Raw genomic sequence first — 19,599 nt, 5'->3', positions numbered from 1 at the left:
GGCCAAGTGAGTACCTGTTCCCCCGTAGTGTAAATAGTACCGCCTGTAAATATAGTATCTGTATAGTAGCTCCTCCCTCACCATACACCTCGCACTGTGTAATAGTGTATATATCCGTGTGTGTGTCACTATCACGATTGCGTGTATTGCCCCTCACCTACCGGCACAGAGTCACCCTCCTCCTTACCCGTGCTGCCTCTCTCCCTCTCGTACCTCTCCCCACCCTACCTCACGGTCCCTTTCTTTCCCACACACCCGGTGAAGGTAAAGGACAGAATAGTAGTTCTGACCAGAAGAACTAACGGCCACTTTTCTCTCTCCTTTCACATACCTCCGAGGAGCCACCGTCCCGCGACTGAACCGCCCATTGCCTCAGCAGACCAGCCAACCCAGCTTACGACCCGTGACCGTCCACAAGCGAAGAACCATCAGCACAGAGCCGGAACCAGCCGCAATCCAGATCCCTCTTCTCCCTTGTACCTCATCCCCTGAACACTGTACTTTAATAAAAACCCGGCTACGAGATAGCCCACTACATACGGCCTCCACGCCTGTTATTCCGGTCCGCCCCCACTCCACGCTTACAGTGACCTAGTGCACGGGAAGCCCATGAAACAAGTTAATGTGGAAAATGCGAAGCTCTTCTGTGCAGCTACGGAAGAGTAACAAATAACAAGCATCGATCTATTGTCTTTATGGGGCCATGTGTTTCTATTTAGAAACACATGGCCCCATGAAGATAAGGAAGTGCTTTGCGACAGCAGCAAAGCAGGTGACCCAGTCCGGATCAGAGGCCAAAGGGCATCACCAAAAAAAAACTAATTTCCAATGGCAGGCCACTGTTTAGCATAAACGGTGATGCCAGCCAATGGAAATGAGGGGCAGGGCTTCAAAGCAGGCGACCCAGTCCGGATCGGAGGCCAAAGGGCGTCACCAAAAAACCCTCATTTTCAATTGCAGGCCACCGTTTAGCCTAAACGGTGATGCCAGCCAATGGAAATAAGGGCGGGGTTTCAAGCCCTCTTCTCAAAGTCCTCTCTCACAAAATCTCTCACCGAGGCGAGCAGTGCTTTGCGCTGCAACGCCACGCAAGACCTATACATGTGGGAGGGCTGGAACAAATGAAGCCAAGGAATATTAAGCAAGCAACTGTGGGTGATAAAACACAAAGCCAACGGTAAGCAATGGGCCAAAGGCAGTGCTTTAAATTGGCCGGTACTCACCGGTACTGAGTACCGGCACTTCTTCATTTTCTCCCCTTGAGTACCGGCACTTTTTTCTAGAAGAAAGAGAGTACCGGTACTCATGGGGATCTGACTTTAACCGAGGCAGCGCGCTCCCTTTTTGTCCCTCAAGTTGTACTACGGCAGCACCTTTCAAGCAATGCACGGAATCAATCAAAGGAGCTTGTCACCAGGACCCAGCGTGAGCTGCTTTACAAATCAGAGCAGGGGTGTGTCTGCTGAGTCATTTGCTTATCCAAAGATCTTTCACAGTGGGCGCAAAGAGGGGGCTGTACAATCTAATGGGTGGCGGTGGGAGGCACTATTCAGGACATAACAAAAGAACGTATGGGAAGGCTTTTACAGTCGCCACGCATCTGAATTGCTTTCTTGCACACTTCCTCTTCCACACTCGCTGATTCCTATTTCATCAACCTTGGACAGACCTTAAGACCAATCAAAAATGTGGAGATTGGCACCTGGTTCCCCAGTACAGACGTTGTCAGCTCTGACCCTAACTCCGGTTTACAAATGTTCCAGGAGAGACTTGTTTATTTATTTTATGCGTTTTTATATAGCGCGGACTTTACCCGAAGATGTCAGAGCGCTTCACGATAGGAACAGTAATGATACATGAAGAGAAAATTACAAGTGAACAAATTACAAAAGCAAACGTTAAGTTACATGAGGCAAAAGTGACAATTGTGAGCAAACAAAATACAAGAGATAGCAAACAATACATTACAGGAGGAAAAAGTGATATGTGTGCAGGTTACAAAAGCATACAAAGTACAAGTAGAGGTATAGTACTGCAATAAATGGCAGATACTCCAGCACAAGAACAAACGTTACATGAGGGAATGGTGGCACTTGCGCAAGTATCTAAAGCAAACAAAATGTAAGAGGTAGCAAACAGTATGTTAAAAGAGAAAAGTGATATGTGCATGTTTCAAAAGAGTACCAGTACTGGCTCAGTGGGCTGTAGGCCACCGGTTCGATTTAAGGCAGGCTGAAGCAGCATGTAATCCTTAGGCGGTTGATAAAATGCATGCAGATTTCGTGCATACAACCTTGGCACGGTCAAAAAGCTAACCCCGCCCCTTGTTCCCCCTTAGCCCCCCCTAAACTCCGCCCACTGCACCTTTTGGTGAGTAACTGCACTTATTTTTTTTCATTTAAAGCACTGCCCAAAGGCATTTGTAGGTAAGCTTCCAGCATGTCCCCGGTTTCATCTTTGCAACCAGGCTACAAATTCCTAGTCTTGGGGACCATACTGGCAATAAGCCCGATTGTACACCAGCTGCACCCCTAATGTCTAAATGAGAGGGCATGGGAACGGCATTTAGTAGAATGTACCGCAGCAGAAGAATCTCAAATTAGGGCTACAAGAAAAGAGAACGGTCACAGAAGATTTGGCTGCCTTTGCTGAAATAATCTCTACTTTATCAGACCTCCGTAGACACTGAGGTGTGGCGTGGCCAGTGATGCACGCATCTGTACCCTGGTAGTGTATGAATACTAGAGAGGAGGGTGCAGACATTTGCAGGGTGGCATACAATTATAAAATATAATGTGGTGAATGGTACCAGAAACAATTAAGGAACGTGCACTTGACAATAAGAATTTCTAGCATATTTAATGTTATCGAATATAGACATTTTATACGATTATAAAATTATAATAAAACTATTACTTTTTTTTGCTCCAAAAATCGATTTAGAAGAAAACTGATGGAAGTGCCTCCACATCGTATTAAGTTAATAATACGTTGTTAGATTTATAGTGTAAAAAAGCGAACACTGCAGCTTCGTTATGTATTTTTTTTACCCCAAAAGGCGTAAACGTTTTATAGATCTCACGGAAACTCCGGAAAGACAATTCTTGAAGGGTTAGATCGGTTCATCGCTGTTGAACAAGGCTAAAAGGGCGACGGGGATCAGCTGACCCTGGGCGGCGCTAGGCAGTGCGGGATCTTACAGGAGGTTCTGTTTCAAAAATGTGGAATGCGCATATTACTGTTGTAAGGAGGCGGTTTTTAAATAAAAAAATAACACAGATCCACAGACTCTGTCGCCGTCGGTCAGTTTTCCTGCTTGACAGCGAATTTCAACCGAATACAGTAATGCACTTTTTCCAACCAAGACTGAGGATATTTCCCCGCTTATGTAGTGATTTGGTTTGATCAGAAAGATGTTTGTTTTAATATTGGAACTATGCTGCCATCTAGTGGCTGTACACGAGACTAAATACTTTATGCGTTTGTACCCCCACTGCGGCTATTTGTATATGCTTATTTATTTAATGTGAACGATTTCAAAAAAATTATTTTTTCCGCTGGCACTTCCATCAGGGAAATAGTCTGCCCGGCTCAGAATTGTTGTAGGGCTCCATGAGTATTTCGATTTTTCAAATTGTACACCGTCTTCAAAATTGTAAGTTAAGGCATCAACTCGAGTTGGTGCTTTAGGTTACACATCAAGAAACTCTACTTTTATGTCACAAAGGTGAGCATAGGTATGTATGCTTGCCCAATTTGTCAATTATCATTATCTATTTCTTTTGACGTTTTAATAAGTACCTGATTTTAATAGTGAACTTACTATTTTAATGTTTCGGGCTGCGTTATTACTGTGATTAAAGTATCCATTTTAAGGATTGACTAGCAGCCACTCGCATGTAAGGAAAGCGTGACATTCATTTGTTAAAAAATGTGGTTCGCCTTCACTACATTTATCCCTGGGATGGGTTGTAGGTGGATGTATCTGCTGGTGAACTGCCACAAACGTGTGGGTGTAATCAAAATATACAGTTCAGCGTAGGGTTATCACAATATTCAGAAATAGCACGGCGCTCAACAGATAGTGGGTATAAGGTAATTTTTGTAGCTAGTAGTTGTTGGTGCTGCTTGATCAGAGATAACCCTGTTCTCTGGGAGAGAAGGGGGAGAGGAGCTCTGCCTTCTGTATGTCTGTATGCAAGGTCAAGCGCACACAACCTAAGTATGTTCAACGGTTGGTTGTGTATCTTTTGATGGAAGGATAAGATCAGACTTCACTTTAGTTGTTTCTTTCCTTGTTTATTATATCCATTGACAGAGTTTGTTTATACACGAAAACCAGCCGACACGTGTTTCGTCAAAAAGCGGGGTAGACCCGTGACTCTTCAGGGCTGGGGAAATAAAGTAAAGTCAGAAACTATTTTTTTGTAATGGTATGGGAGTGAAAATGGATGGGTACGTGGAGGACGGTAAAAGGATGGCCAGAGTGAGGGGATGTGCTGGGAAGGAGAAACAAGCATTTACAATGCAATGGTCTCGGCAGCATTAAAGGTAGAGCTATTGGCATTGCTCTTTATTTATTTTTTTAAATCTTAAATAAATGACATTGTATTCTGGGAGTTACTCCTGGGGGTAACAATGCATGGTGTGAGTTACTCCCTGTGGGATAAAAATGGAGGTTTACTGAATCTCTGTGTTCGCAACAGTGACCGCTGTCAGTCAGATACTCCCTGGGAATAATAATGGAGCAAATAACAATACATGTTGTAGGGTAAAAAAAACATGCTGTCAAACACCACCTCGGTCTAACAGTTTATGCCGTCATGCTGTAAATGTGCACACACTCAGAAATTCCGTGTCTGATACCAACAGTACATGCTGTCATGTACAACCTGGGACTAACAATGCAGGCGTCAGATAGGCTGGGGATAAAACTGCAAGTTAGATCGGGGAGGGGGGGGGAGTGGGGGGAGCGGTAACAGTGCATCCTGTTGAATATTCCCGTGACCAACAAAGCATACTGCATGTACTGCCTGGGACTAATAATGTAGGCTAGGCATTAAAGCATGTATGCTATTACTACCGGGTGTGGTGCAGGGCTAACGTGGCATGCTTGCACATATGCCCTATTCCCTATGGGCAACAATCCATTCTGTGGGGTACTGCCCGAGGTAATAATGCATGGTGTCATTTGCTCCCTGGGGCTACCAATCATTGTTTACATACACTATATGTGCGCAACTGTGCGCGCCGTCAGGTATTCACGGGAATACTAGTGGAGGCTACCAATTACAAGGGGAGGACAGTGCACGTTGCCAGGTAACCCCGTATGCTGTCAGACTCCGTGTGAGTGATGGCACAGGCTATGGCGTACTCCAGTGGTTATACATACCCAGGTGGCTGCTGCTCCGATGCCTGGGCAGGAGGGGGCCTCTTGTGCACTTTTGACTACCTCATGTATTTTGGTTGCTCACAATTTTTACTCAAGTATTTTGTTTGCTCACGATTGTCACTATTACCTTTACTACCTCATGTAATTTTGGTTGCTCACAGTTTTTACTACCTCATGTGTTTTGGTTGCTCACAATTGTCACTATTACCTTATGTAAGTAACGTTTGTTTTTGCAATCTGTTCTTTTGTAATGTTTCTCATTATGTTTCATTTCTGTTCCTAATGTGAAGCGCTCTGACGCCTTCGGGTAAAGTCCGCGCTATATAAAAATGCATAAATAAATATATAAATAAATAAAGAGAGAAGGAGGAGGAGGTGCAGGGGAGGGGTGTCCTGGAAAAGGACGTCCAAATCAGGGGAGGGGGATGAGTTGTGGAGGAGGGAAGTGCGGGCCGGGAGAAGGAGGAGGAGCGGAGACCTCCGGGGTCTGAGAGAGGGATCGGGGAGTGTGCGAGCCGAGGGAGGCAGAGGTCAGGGGCAGAGAGCAGAGGGCTGCAGCCGCAGAGAGGAGCCCGGAGTGCGGCAGAGAACTTAGTAGGACCAACAGGGGGTCGGGGCGGCCCCAAGGACTCCCAGATCAAGCAGCAACGAGGAGTTCGGGGCTGCCCAGCGAAGCCGGAGGTAGCAGGCACGGACACACACTCTCCGCCAGGGGTCGCTCTGGAGAGCTACGGAGGACGGGGACCCGCAGAGGGGAGCAGAGCAAGACCCGGAGGAGGGACCGGGAGAGGGCGCCAGGCGACCGGGCATGGATGGGTGCGAGCCACGTCTGGAAATAGGGTAAACTGCACCGCAAGGGCCATGCGCGCCACATTTTAAAGGCATCACGGTGTGGATGTGTGTACATGTGTCTCTGTATGTGTGCGTGTATGTGCGCTCCTGTGTGTGTGTCTCTGTGTGCGGGGGAGGGGGGGAGTGTCTCTGTCTGCATGTCTGTCTGCGCTCGTGTGTGTGTGGCCGCATGCGTGCAGGGGGAGGTGTGCCAGGGTATGTTTGTGCTTCCCAGGAGACAGCCTGGCCGAGCGCGGCGCGTGCCAGTCAGCGCGTGCCACTTTCAAATCGCCTCAAAGGCGAAGCGCGCGGCCAGGATTGTCTCCTGGGAAGCACACATGCCGACAAAAGAGCTTCGGCGGAGACGCGCTTCCGCGCGTTCAGCCGAGCCCTAAAAAGACTATAAGAACAGTCATTAAGAAGTGTGGACCCAAAGGTGGTGCTAAAAGACGGGCAGAAGGTGATTCTATGACGTGGTGAATACCCGAGTGTGACATATAATGCATAGTGAGTGCGATCTAAGAGATCTGTGTAGTGGTGAGCTGCTATTTGTATTCATCATAACAGTATTAATGCAGCGACGCAAGACGCAAAACCACATGGTGTGTGTCATGTGGGGACAAGGTGACAAATTGAAAATCCAACCAAACTTTAACATGAATAATGTTCAGCAGTTTGTGCTGTAGAAAAAATTGGGTAGAAAGCATAAAATCGAAATAACATAATATATACAAGTAGTACATGTTTGGAGTGGTGGTGCGTGGAATGTGGTGACCTTAAATAATCATGCACAGTTCCATAGTTCATTTTCTTATTTCAATGCTTAGTGACTGATACGACGCATCTAAGAAAACATACATTTGCAAAATTTCTTTTCATGATATTGGTAGAGTGGTAAAAAATATATATGCGAAATCAATCATTTCCTCAAGCTTAGTGTATTGTAAGATCAGCAGGCCTCATCTTCATTCTGGGGTATCTATATTCATACTAGTACATGTGTATGTTTTCCCTAATCATGTGTAATGTAATTTACTTAAGAGGTGAGGATGATGCATGTCATAAAAGACTGGTGTGCTTGGTTTGTACCTATGGCGAGTAGTGCACACGAACAGAAGCAGAATCATTCTTTCGGGTTTGTTAATTATGCTTTCTTTAGTGGTGCCGGTAAGAATCCCGTTAGAAAGACTTTGGTTGTGGTTGTACAAATCTACCACTCCCAGGGTTCTACATGAAGTAGTCGGAGACGAAAATGACGGGACAGTAGGGTGAAGAATGTTTAACAAAATGCATAGGCCTACCTGTCGGAATTAGGGCTGCGGGCAGTATCTATAAGTTAAAAAAAACAAGAAAAAGAAGGGGTGGCATGGATGATAATGGACAAGTAAACTGTGAGTACTTAAGCAGAATATTAAATAACTACGTGTTAATCAGGGTAAGGAGGAGGTTGGACTCACCGTCGGACCGGTGAAAATTCCAACCCGGTCCTAGTCGGGTGTCAAATAATATACATGGACGTAAAGGGAGTACTTCCTTTGTGTCCAATGGATCTATGAAGTATAGATTGTGCCGCCGTCGGGTATGTGGTCGGTCACACAGGGGCAAGCAAATCCGCTTGGCCCATCATTTCAGCTGTAGTGAAAAAAAATATATTGTTTAGTAAATTCCCGCGCTCATTTGGGAAAATAACAAAAAGCGGGTAATTAAAAAACGTTCGCGTCTCAATAGTATAGTGGCCGTCTATTTTACCTTGTTGCCAAGCCGATTTAGAGTGGAGTCGTCTGTCGGTTCTTCGGAGTGTGTGAGACCCGAGTACCATGCGTGGCTAGTATTATGGCGAATATGAATGACGTCATAGAAAGGCGCTAGGCTGCCAGTAGAAAGACTAGAATGGTATTTTCTGGTTGTTGATTACAGAGGGAATACTAGAGGAAAGACTATGCGAACCCAATGTTAAACGAGGCATGCTCGTTTCATAAAACTCCACCAAGGTTGCATTTCGAATGTGTGTGAGTTTATTATAAATCATCATGCTATAACTTCAATTCTGGGAAACTACATGGCGAGAAGGATACATAAATTAAGCAAGGCAATATTAGCGTTAAGAAGAAATTGTATTCACATTGACTGAAATGGTTACAAAACGGTAATCCATACAGAAGTCATTACATGTTCATGCCTCAAAGATGAAAAAGTACATCCACATGATTGGGACCTGTATTATCTATCACTATGGTCGAGGAAAGTGGTAAATGGGATGGTCAATTCGAGTGATTAAGCCGGGAATGCCGAAAAAACGAGAAATGGGCAATATGGTGCATGAATACTACTAATACCATATTGATTAGGATAGGTAGAGACGCGGATGGTCCTAACGTACCCACTGCTAATAATAATAGTCCGAGGCAGAGTCTAAGTTAAAGAGAGGTTAATTGGGGCAGCGCTGTAAGTCTGGTGCCAAGGAGTGTAGGCTAATTATGTGATGCTGTTTATCCAGTGAAAGTGAGGACAAAAATGTATGTGGAAAACATCAGATGTTGTTACAATGGGCATGTTTTTACATAAACAGTATGTTATAAATTATCCAAATTTTCACTTCTTTCAGAGCAGTTCTCAAAGTTCAATGGTGCTTTTGTTATGCTCCCCTACTCCATTATAGAAAAAAATGTAGTTCGTCATCAGTGTTCTGGCAGTGTTTAAGACTTTGGGTTCGCATTATCCAGATTGCTTCCTGACGTCTCAATTTCAATTCTCGATTACCACCCCTTGCATGAGGTTCGATCGTGTCAATGCCATAGAATTTGAATTTTTGGTTGGGACCTTGTGAAGGGCAAGTGGCCATGTGAATGGCCATAGGATACCGTGAGTCCTGAGTCAGAATGGCCTGTGCATGTTCCCTGATTCGTTCCTTCAATGGTCGGATGGAGCTTCCTATGTATTGGCTGTCACAGAGACATTCAATGATGTACACTGTATACTTGGTGTCACATGTTATGTTTGTGTTGATTTTGAATTCCTGTTTGTAGTAGCCTTTGAAAGAAGTAGTGTTATGTTTAGCCCAACGGCACATACTACAGTAACCACATTTATAGAAGCCTTTGGATTTCTTTGTTAGCCAATCGTTTGGTTTGGCTACTCGTGGCATGGTGGGGCATAGATATAATAAACAAGGAAAGAAACAACTAAAGTGAAGTCTGATCTTATCCTTCCATCAAAAGATACACAACCAACCGTTGAACATACTTAGGTTGTGTGCGCTTGACCTTGTAATCAAAATATGTAATCAAAATATTTATAGGTAGTTTCTCACCCTGAAACTGTTTGAAGTTATACTGCTGATAACGGCAAGTGAAAATCAGTTTAATGAACGGGCAAATGGAAGTGACGCCCCCTTGAACTTGGTATTTTTGCCAAAGAGAATACATGTTTTCGTTGTGGAGGAATAAAAAAAATAAAGGTTAGCAAGTGTAAAAGTTATAGATTTTTTATGCCCAATTAGAAAAGTGCGGCAGTTAAATTCTCATATACATAAATGTTTATGTAGAGCATGGATTTGTGTTTCCTCTTAACCATTCCCAGGGCTCATCTATATGGAATGCCTTACCACTAACCACCAAGATTGGAAAATTACTTTCTCAGATTCAGAAGATCCTTAGAGACCCACCTCTTTTACCATGTGTTGGGTTGACCATCAGTGCAGCAGGCTCTTGCCTGTGATTCCTAATCATGCCCACTAAGATGCCCCGGTCTATCTCACTTCCTTTATCCAAGCTCCTCCCACTTCTGCTGTTAATAAGGCGTTATCATAGTGGTGGGTCATATTCTACGGCGCATCTCTTCCAACACTGATCAAGATTGTTGGCTATACAGTGCAAAACAGTTTATGCTATGAAAGTAACTTTCACGATTATCTCTATCAACACTACTAAAACACTTGTAAAAGTAGCAATTTATTGAAGCTGGCTTTATTTTAAGATTGCTGTATTACTCTGAAAGGGGTGGGGAACCTTTCTTGGGAAAGGGTCATGAAGTCTTTACTGAGCCTTTTCAAGAAGAATAACAGTTGCTTGAAGAATAGAAGCCTTCCAGCCACTAAAACTATTGAGAGGTTTTCTTGATTGTCCTTTCTCATAAATTAACAGCGCCAGGCTAATATGTAAAGAAATGCATGCCATTCTGGCAAATTACTTTATTTCAATGTACTGCAGGGTGTAATTGTGTGCAATACAAAGTAACTTTTCAGCCTCCGAGACAGCAGTAAACAATGGACCAGGATGGGTTAACCTCAGTCTCCCTCACCCACCAATGTCATGACCAGCAGCTCAACCACACACAAGTCAACGTTCATTGGCGACTTCCAAGTTGCGTCACCAATTCATGACCACATCACAAACTCTTCTATGGACATAAGGAATTTGCAACAATTAATAGCCGATTCTAATGTTATAGTACTGGAATATCAGTCAAAATAAGTTCAATATCCAAATTTCATTATTCGAGACGCTAGCTCAATTCACATCATCTATTGACTGTTGATTTCAAAGCCTTTACGCTAATGTTAGTAATTTACTTCTAAATATTCACAACCCACCTGCTCATAACCCACCAATGTCCGTGGCACCCAGCATACAAGAGTGTGTCTGCACAATTTTGATGGACATGCGGTTTACTCTGCCCTCCATAATGGTCGACCTTTTTCAGGAAGTTAGACTGATAGGCAAAGCACAGCCCTCCCAAGTCACTCCTCAAATTGCTCTGCTACCATCAGCTTTGCCAAGCATGCCCTCACAACCACCAACACCTGCAACCGTGGACTTCTCCACATCAGCCCTGATAACAAACAACGTTGTGGAACTCAGTGTGGACATGCATCCTAGTCCGCTAATCTACAAAAACTAGATAATAACAATACAGCAATAACGAAAGCAGATAATACTGTACCACCCAATATTGCAGCAAACCTATCAATAAACTTTGATAATGGTATTATCAGTCCATCTAGCACCCCCCGCTCAAATCTCGAAGTGCAAGAGAAAACGTCTCAAGAAATGAAATATAAAACAGGATCAGATCATGAGAGCGGCAAGCCAGGTCTCCAAAATAAAAAACTTTTTTCAAACCACCAAAGAAGAGGCCCATGCAGAGCCAGATATAGCTCACATTTCGAATCCTCAGAAAGAGGCTCTTTGAGCCCCCTCTAAAGTTCTTTCAACAACAACACATTTTTGAAAGACCGGCATCCGTAAACTCAGATGAAATTAGTCCTCCACTTTCAATAGCACAAGAAGCACAATTTGAACCAGATCTCTCAAAGTGAGGCAGTACCTGTGAACCCTCACGCTACAGATTCTTCTCAGCCTCTCTGCGCACACCTCTAGGAGTTTATTCCCTCTACCATCAAAAGGATCAAATTTCACTCAACCAGCTCCCTCAAGGCTGTATTCCAACATTCACACCACTCCTGATCACTATCTGTTTAACAAAATATCTCGTCCCTCTGTCAAACTTCAAATATGAATCGGGATTCTTATTGAACAATCATATGGCCAGCCAAAGCTTCTGATCGACCCCGGTACAGATTCAGCACATAACAGCATTGTCCAAGACGATTCTAACTTAAAGTCAATCTGGTACCTGGAGTACACCTCTCAAGGTAATAACGACACATTGAATCGTGGTAACATTGTCAAACGTCTGGCCTCGTACTCAAATCTCGGTCACTTAAACTCTAATAACATAGTTGCTATACAGTTCATCCCTTCAAATATACTAGCTCACAAGGAATCCACTGTATTGAAATGGTCTACCCAATCAGCAATCAACACAATCTGTGAAAATTATAAAATCTTAGAAGTGTGGGGCATATTAACTCTTCCAGCAAAGCCTTGGAGTTTTGGTCCATGTTGGTGGAAAACCTGTTCAAAACCTGCCTTACCAAAAATCCATAGCTTCATCCTGGCGAGGATCGATCTTGCATCCCATTTATAACAAGCATTGGCATAGCCAATAGGTCTCGACTTTGGGACCTTATAAGTGTTTAGCCATGCAACAGTTGATGTTGTTGCACCAAGGTTATTGTGCATAACTAAATACTTATAAGGTCCGAAAAGCGAGACCTATTGGCTATGCCAATGCTTGTTTTGTTTACTTTGAGCATGTTGCACATCAGCCCGCGCTGCTGGGCATTATGCACCTGGCAGTCTTTCTCCCTCTGCTACTTACAGTGACAAGATTCATGACCATTTTGATGTGTCCTGATGGAAGAAAGTTGATGAAAGTGTAAACCGTATTGTAACAAAATACTTCTTTGTAATTGCCAACTTCTAAAACAAATAATAAAGAAGTGCCTGTGCTTTCTTTCGGATGTGTGACCTGTATTTTATTGCTTAAACATCAGAGCCTTTAAAGTTCCAGCTAAGCATTCGGGCATCCTGTTTGTGGCGGAGAAAATTGTATTTCTCTGTGTCCCACCATGAGCGAGCTTGTGACCAATTTGTGATTAGACTTTGTTATGTAGGGTGCTCTTTCTTCCATCAAACTTTAGGGTCTCTGGTGTGGCGAGGGGACACTAAGAACACCTACCACTCCAACACCAGGTTTACGTGGTAGGTGTTCACACAACATTATTTCAGTTTTTTGTGTGTTTCTTTTAAACCCCCACTTATACTTTGCCGCACTACATTGCTGAATTGTTAAACTGAGATTAAGTTGAGACTTCTCTTTTAAAACACGGGGGCCGCTTTGAATGGCATAGTGACTCTCATGTGGACCCACTGGATGGAGAAGGAGGAAGACCATCGGTGCCTTCAGCAGGCTGGACACAGAGCAGTCGTGGACAAGAAGACAGGAAAAGTCAAGACTGTAGAAGGGATCATAACTGTCGACTGCTAATAGATATGAGAGTGACTTTCATCCTGCTAATAGATATGAGAGTGACTTTCAGCCAATCCTAGTTTTCACCGCCTGCCCAATCATGTTCTTGACTTGTAAGCCAATACTTATAACACCAAAATACCAGTCTCTTGGCTTAAAATCACCCATATTATAGGACAGCTATGGGGAAGGAGTCGAAAGAAGCCCTCGGAGGTGATGAAGAAATGGGCAAAACGTATTGAAACCAGTTTGCATTAGTGATATTTAGAAGCCTGGACTTCAGTTACACATCTGCAGCAGCACAATCAGCCACTGAGTTATCCACAGTTGTGTTTTATCATACACTATAATTGTTTTTCGGCTGTGGAATGCGTGCTAGCAAGGCAGGAGGGATGGATCTGGCTTTTGTCGAAGTGCAGTCAGAGATAACCAAAGTGGCCAATATGCCAATGTGACCTTCAGAAGGGCAGAGGCGCTTTCGAAATAGCATTTCAGGCTAAACAAGATGGAGCGAATCCAGAGCCCCACTGTGGCATTAAATCCGCGGCGTGGACACAAGTAAACATCCAGGCACACCGGTCATTGATACAGAGATGTCACAATTTAACTGCAGTAGATATTGTTCTGCTCTCAAAGACTGAAACTTCTATTGCCATGGCAACGGATCCATTTCAGACAACGTACCACAAACAGTTAATGAGGGCCCTATGCGCCCTTCACTTCCGCAATCCAATGTTCCAGGACACAGGCGTGTGACGATGGACTTGTGCAACAAGCGCTACTCTATTTTTTTAAAACTGATTGCATGCTCAAAACGAGCCGCGCTGTTTAAGCTGAAGAAGCAGTGTTGCCGGCGGGGGCGAAAACAGGAAGTCAGGCATCCTTGCCCGTGACATGGGCGGGTCCTGTGACGCGGCCGGAAGAGGCCGGTGTTGCTCGTTGATGCAGGGCTCCCATCATGGAGGGAGAGCCCCGCGGTAGCGTGAAAATCCAGAGAAGTGCCCCGCGTGTGGAGATGCGCCGGAGAAAAGGAGCGCAGCGAGGCGACGAGACAAAAGAGCACGGTGAGTGGAGGGGGGGATATGTGTGTCTGTGTGTGCGCGCGTGTGTGTGCGCGTGAGCCCGTGAGTGGTGGTGGTGCTGTGGTGGGGGAGGGGCGTGCGTGTGTGCGTACCTGCCTGTGTGTGTGTATGCCTGCCTGCGTGTGTGTGTCTGTGTGCGTGCGTGTGTGTGTGTTTGTGGGGAATCTGAGCCAGGGGACGGGCACGGCGCCGGCCTGGGCGTGCGCGCCCACGAGGTGAAGTCGACGCTCGTGCCCGGCCCCTGTCTCACATTCCCAGGAGACGGCTGACTATAGTTGTCGATCCAGACAGCAAATGCTTTGCATTTGCTTTTGTCTAGGCTCAACCTAAAAAGGGCCCAGCGGCGAGTCCTGACAGCTACCTACTGCCTTATAGCCCTCTTGGATGTTGAGGCCTAATATTTTGTCTCTCTTTTTCTGGAAGACTTGGATGCATGGGGAAGCTAAAAAAAATGTTATCTCTAAACGAAACTGGGTTCAGACCCATCTTGGGCACTATAGACCACCTAGTGGCCATCAGGATATTGGTGCCAAAGCAGATAAGGAAAAAGGAGTTACTTTATTGTTGCTTTGTGAATTACAGCGAGGCTTTTGACCATGTTAGTCATCATCTGCTCTGGTTCAAACTCAAAGCCTGGGATACTTCAGAAGCACTACTTCGTGGAATTGAATTACTTTACTCCGAAACTTGGGCCAGAGCAAATCTGGGAAACAACACAGCAGTCTCCAAAAAGGTAAAAATTGAAAAAGGCGTTAAACAAGGGTACATCTTAGCTCTTTTTTATTCGCTTATGTGCGATCTGGGAAGCGTGCTGTATTTAATAATCAGCGATGCACCAAAATTTGCGAATTACCCCTTAACTTCACTGCTCTATGTAGGTGACGTAGTCCTTTTAAGTTGAAAAGCTATGGGGCTACAAAAGCTGAATAATGTCTTACACACGCATAGCATATGTTTAGAAGACAAGGGAACCCCAAAATGCTATGACCAGGGATAGTAATATGGTTTAAGAAAACAATGGCCTTGGTGAGGCCTGAGGGGTCCTCATGTAGCAAAAGCTACTACTTACTCGATTAAGTGTCACTCAAGTACAAGTTAGTCAACTGAATCCAAAATGGACACAGTAAGCAATATATGTGTGGACACAAGGTATCTTCGAATTACATCACATTTTATTAACATCATAAAAAGGAATATCACTCATTTTTTCAAATCGTTCTGGTGCTCACACATAAATACGTGAAGGTGCGTGAAGTGAAAAGTGCTTAGTGACAATAAAACTTTACATCGCATTATAAACAATATTCAAAGACTCTTAATTAAAAATTAGTAATGGAGCTTTGATTGATAGCAGCTTAAACGGAATGATAGTAAATTTTGAAAAAACAAACATGATATTTGCAGAAAAAGGAAAAAAAACGTTTGCTTAGTTCCTGAACAACAGCTGCCTGATTACATCAAATACGTATAAATACTTGGGATGTTGACTGTATGACAAAGGAGTCCATTCATTTACTCTAAAATCATTAAAACCAAAAGCTGATTCGCTACAACTTGCTTTTCAAGTGCACAAAACACCCTACGCTCAAACCTCTACTGAACATAGTAAAGGCCAAACTCATCCCCACACTTGAGTTCTGCGCAGAAGCCATCTCGGGGAAATTGGACACCTTTTTGAAAACACGCAAAGCGCCACTTTCAGATCACTGTTTAAGCTCCCTCACTATAGCTCATCAGCCCAGATCAGGTTAGAGTTCATGCTGAGCCATGGACTCCTGGTACAGAAAGCCACTCATTTGAAATATATGCACTCAGCAAGTGCTGCAAAAGAAGGTACGTTGAAGAACTTATTTTGTCTTTAAATTTTTTACGCAAATGTTCTGGTGCCCCAAGACCCTTGCAAGAACATCTTCCTTGAAGCCTTGGAACTTAAAGGTGAGACAGCTCTCTGGAAAATAAACCTGCCTCACCAGCAATTCAAAACCGCTTTAAACAAAAAAGGTTCATAAGATATCTTTTGCATCTGATCGCCAGACCCTTATGAGTAGAAAACACATGGACTTCATCATCAGGAGCTACGCCCAAAGAGAGGTTAAAAAATACGTCACTGATTTATTCTCATTGCGTTACAAAGTCAAGTGTGGCCACCTTAGTATGTGTTGTTTCTCTTCATTAGACTTTCTGCCTTCATGGGCGCGCCGCCCTAGCAGTAATACATGCCGACTTTGTGGCCTGCTTCCGGAATCCCTACCTCACCTGCTCTGTATATGCTCCATGTTATCTCATGAACGCAGAAGGTTTATTCGCCGCTTCTGGATTAAATAAGGGACACGGACAATACAGGCTGGCGTCAACCTCCTCCTGAAGGATGCCTACCCACAAGTAATAGCCAGCATGCAATTTCTGGACAGAGTGGACAAATTAGTAAGGAATTCTGCTACGCGCCCAACCCATTTAGTGCCCTAGGGGCATAACGCTGGCGTGCGTCCAAAGTCACGATCATGTTTAGCACGGCACTTTATGATTAAGCACTTTAAATGAATTTCTTGGTCCCTGTCCATGTCTTCTTGAACAGCAATGAAATGTTAATATGTTTTAGCTCTAAAATTGTTAAATCAAGAACGTTTGCCCTACAATCATTGATAGCTGCATGAGCACATGGCCATCTTTTGTTATCCTCTGTTGAATTTTGTCTATCTTGCCATCCCATATATTTACTGTCCAGTTTCTGATATTAGAAACATTTTCATGACAGCTGCTTGCTAACTCTCTCCACACATGACTTTGTTTCAGCACTTTAATGTAATTCTTGACCCTCGACTAATTTTTTGCTTTTTAGAATGTATAAACAATAATGCAAACGTTTTTTTGCTTAGCTCTAGGTGTTTTAAATTAAAAATTTGCACCACAACTACCGTTAGTAGGCTAGACTACCTTGTGATTTCTTACCCTCCATCTACGGTTATTGTAAACTGTTATGGGGTTAGTTAGTGAGGCCCAGTTGAATACATCACTAAATGTCCCGACACCGTAAAGATGATTCGCACAATAGCACGCTAGATGCCATTGGCGTCTTAACTTTTCATGAACTGACTGTGATGGACACGGTGACAATGTTTTTATACATCGATTTCATTCCTTTACAGTATTTTATGATACTGTCACCTTAATGGCCTTTATTGTCGAAATAAAGTATTTAAACCACAAAAGCTTATAGTGTTCCTGCAAACCATAAAAATGTAAAAGGAAACCAATATGCACCCTGAGTCCTCAAGTAATTCCACTTGTACATGTCCCTTTCCTGTCACATTACATCCTGATTCTGTAATATGGCCTCAGTTGGATCCTACCACAGAATTCTGTTGTGTGTACCTCGAGTTTGAGGTGCTCTTGCTGCAATAAATATTTTTGTGTACTGCTCACTGGTTTCTTGGAGCTAGGTCTGTACTACATCAAATATCTGAATGCAATAAAATAAGTTTACACATCACTGTAAAAGCCACTTACAGGTGGGGAGCAAACACGTCCGTTGCTTCCTGTGCCTTGCCATACAGTAACCAAGTGCACCAAGTTTTTTAAGTCGTGATTGGCTGCAGTCATGTTGTAGGAAATTAACTGCTCACAGAGGTGTCTTCTGCGGAAGGAAGCCAACCTGTAGGTTTCGATGAGGGCTTGACAACTGTAGCTTCTTTGAGTCTTCTGATGATCTGTTTGAAGTATGTATTATTCTGTTTAGTTGACCTCTAAAATCCACCAGTTTTTCTGCTATCGATTCAGTGCTCTTGTGTCTCTGAAAGTTCTCACTCTATAGACCGTGCCTTTGTTTTCTTTCCATTTCATATTTGTCAAGGGCAGGATTGCTTGGCAATGACTTGATGTATAAGATTTATCTTTTAGGAACAACATCCAGCTCCAGACTGAGACTCTACACTGGGTGTTAAGCAAAAGTCTTTAGAAGAACAGTTACAATTCATCAGGTTCCCATCCCGACCTCCTTATATACCAAAACAATAGGAATCAGTCCTCAAGGCACAGTAAATGCTTCCCTTTCTTTGGGAAAAAAATTAAAAGGCAAGGGAGAATTGGGCCTAAGTCTACAGGGAAAACCTGGGCTGGAATGAAATAATCAAAAGATAATTTGATTAAAACTTGCAAAAGTATGAAGGTGGGGTACGGAGACACCGCATGCATGTCTGTTTCAAGTGAATAAAATAATAAAAAGAAACTAGGGGCCCAAATCTCCAGCGTTTAAAGACGCTGGTAAAAATCACGCCCGAATCCCTAGGATGAAATAGTGGAGGAATGAACTCTGAGAGAAGCCTTCCTCCAGCGCTGAGACCAAGTCATCGAGAAACCACTGAGCAAAGCCAAGGCTGGTAAGCCCTCATCGGGACAGAGTTGCTCCTTTTCGTCTGTTTAGTCCAGAAAGTCCTTCCTGTAAGATGTTCTTTGCTCATCAGAAAGAGAAGTGATCTGAGCTAGAAATATTTCACAGTTTCAAGTTGCCAGTTAGTTAAATAGCACCTTGGTCAGGATGGACAAGTAGGAGAACTTCATCCTGGAATGGAGATTGCTGCAATTCCCACATTTTTTAAACGTCCAGGAATTGGGACCTCTGATGAAAGGTGGGGTGCTCAGTAGGTAGAGCATGTTCAAAAGGCTTCAAAAGCCTATAGATGTCCAATGTACAACACCATCTATATGTCTTTTATGTTGGTATATCACAGTCAAAATATTTGGCAACAAATATTGCATCCACTTTTTAGACTACCACTGTTTCATCAAGGAAATTGTAAAGGTAAGTATAGAATTACTGTTCACATCTCCTTACCTTCATTATATGGTGGTTGCAATATATTTGTAGTAGATATTTCAGCCACTAGATATTGATGCCCCACTCTGTTTATGCTCTGGAGGAAATGACTATGTTTCTAGAGAAACTGTGGAACTAGGATTTATTTGTCCAAGGTGGTAGGGAGTAAAATCAATGAAATCATTACATGCTATCCTTGCCCAGCATGCTGGAAACCCTAAGGCCTGCAGGACTTTGAGCAATCATTTACGCAGACAAGACTACCAGTCACATACAATGATTATACCCACATCTGATAATGCTAACCAATATCCTGCATGTACAGTGGTGAGTTATTTAAGATTCTACTGCCCATCCCACCGTCTGATTATTTTAGGGTAAGATTATGATGATAAATTGAAGTATTTAGTCATTTCATTTAAGGTTTCTATCTTAGTAATTTACCAAACCGTGAAATACTGCAATGATCCTCCATTTAAACATATTTTTTGAACTATGTGTACTTTGGTCTTTTGTCACAGAAGTTTTGCTTTAAGTGGAAGTTCTGTAGCAACTGCTCCGACTGCTTCTCCATGAAATCACTTGTTTTGTAAAACGAGTGCAAGAAT

The 19,599-nt window shown here is 43.5% G+C and overlaps 1 protein-coding gene across 2 annotated transcripts in view; it reads left to right on the top strand.

The window, feature by feature from the left end:
* CMTM4 (CKLF like MARVEL transmembrane domain containing 4) overlaps window positions 1–19,599 on the top strand; it is a 332,246-nt gene that overhangs the window by 268,530 nt on the left and 44,117 nt on the right. The window lies entirely within an intron of this gene.

The sequence above is a fragment of the Lissotriton helveticus genome, chromosome 12, assembly GCF_964261635.1.
Source record: "Lissotriton helveticus chromosome 12, aLisHel1.1, whole genome shotgun sequence".
Classification (NCBI taxonomy): domain Eukaryota; kingdom Metazoa; phylum Chordata; class Amphibia; order Caudata; family Salamandridae; genus Lissotriton; species Lissotriton helveticus.
This window is presented reverse-complemented; position numbering and strand designations above follow the sequence as displayed.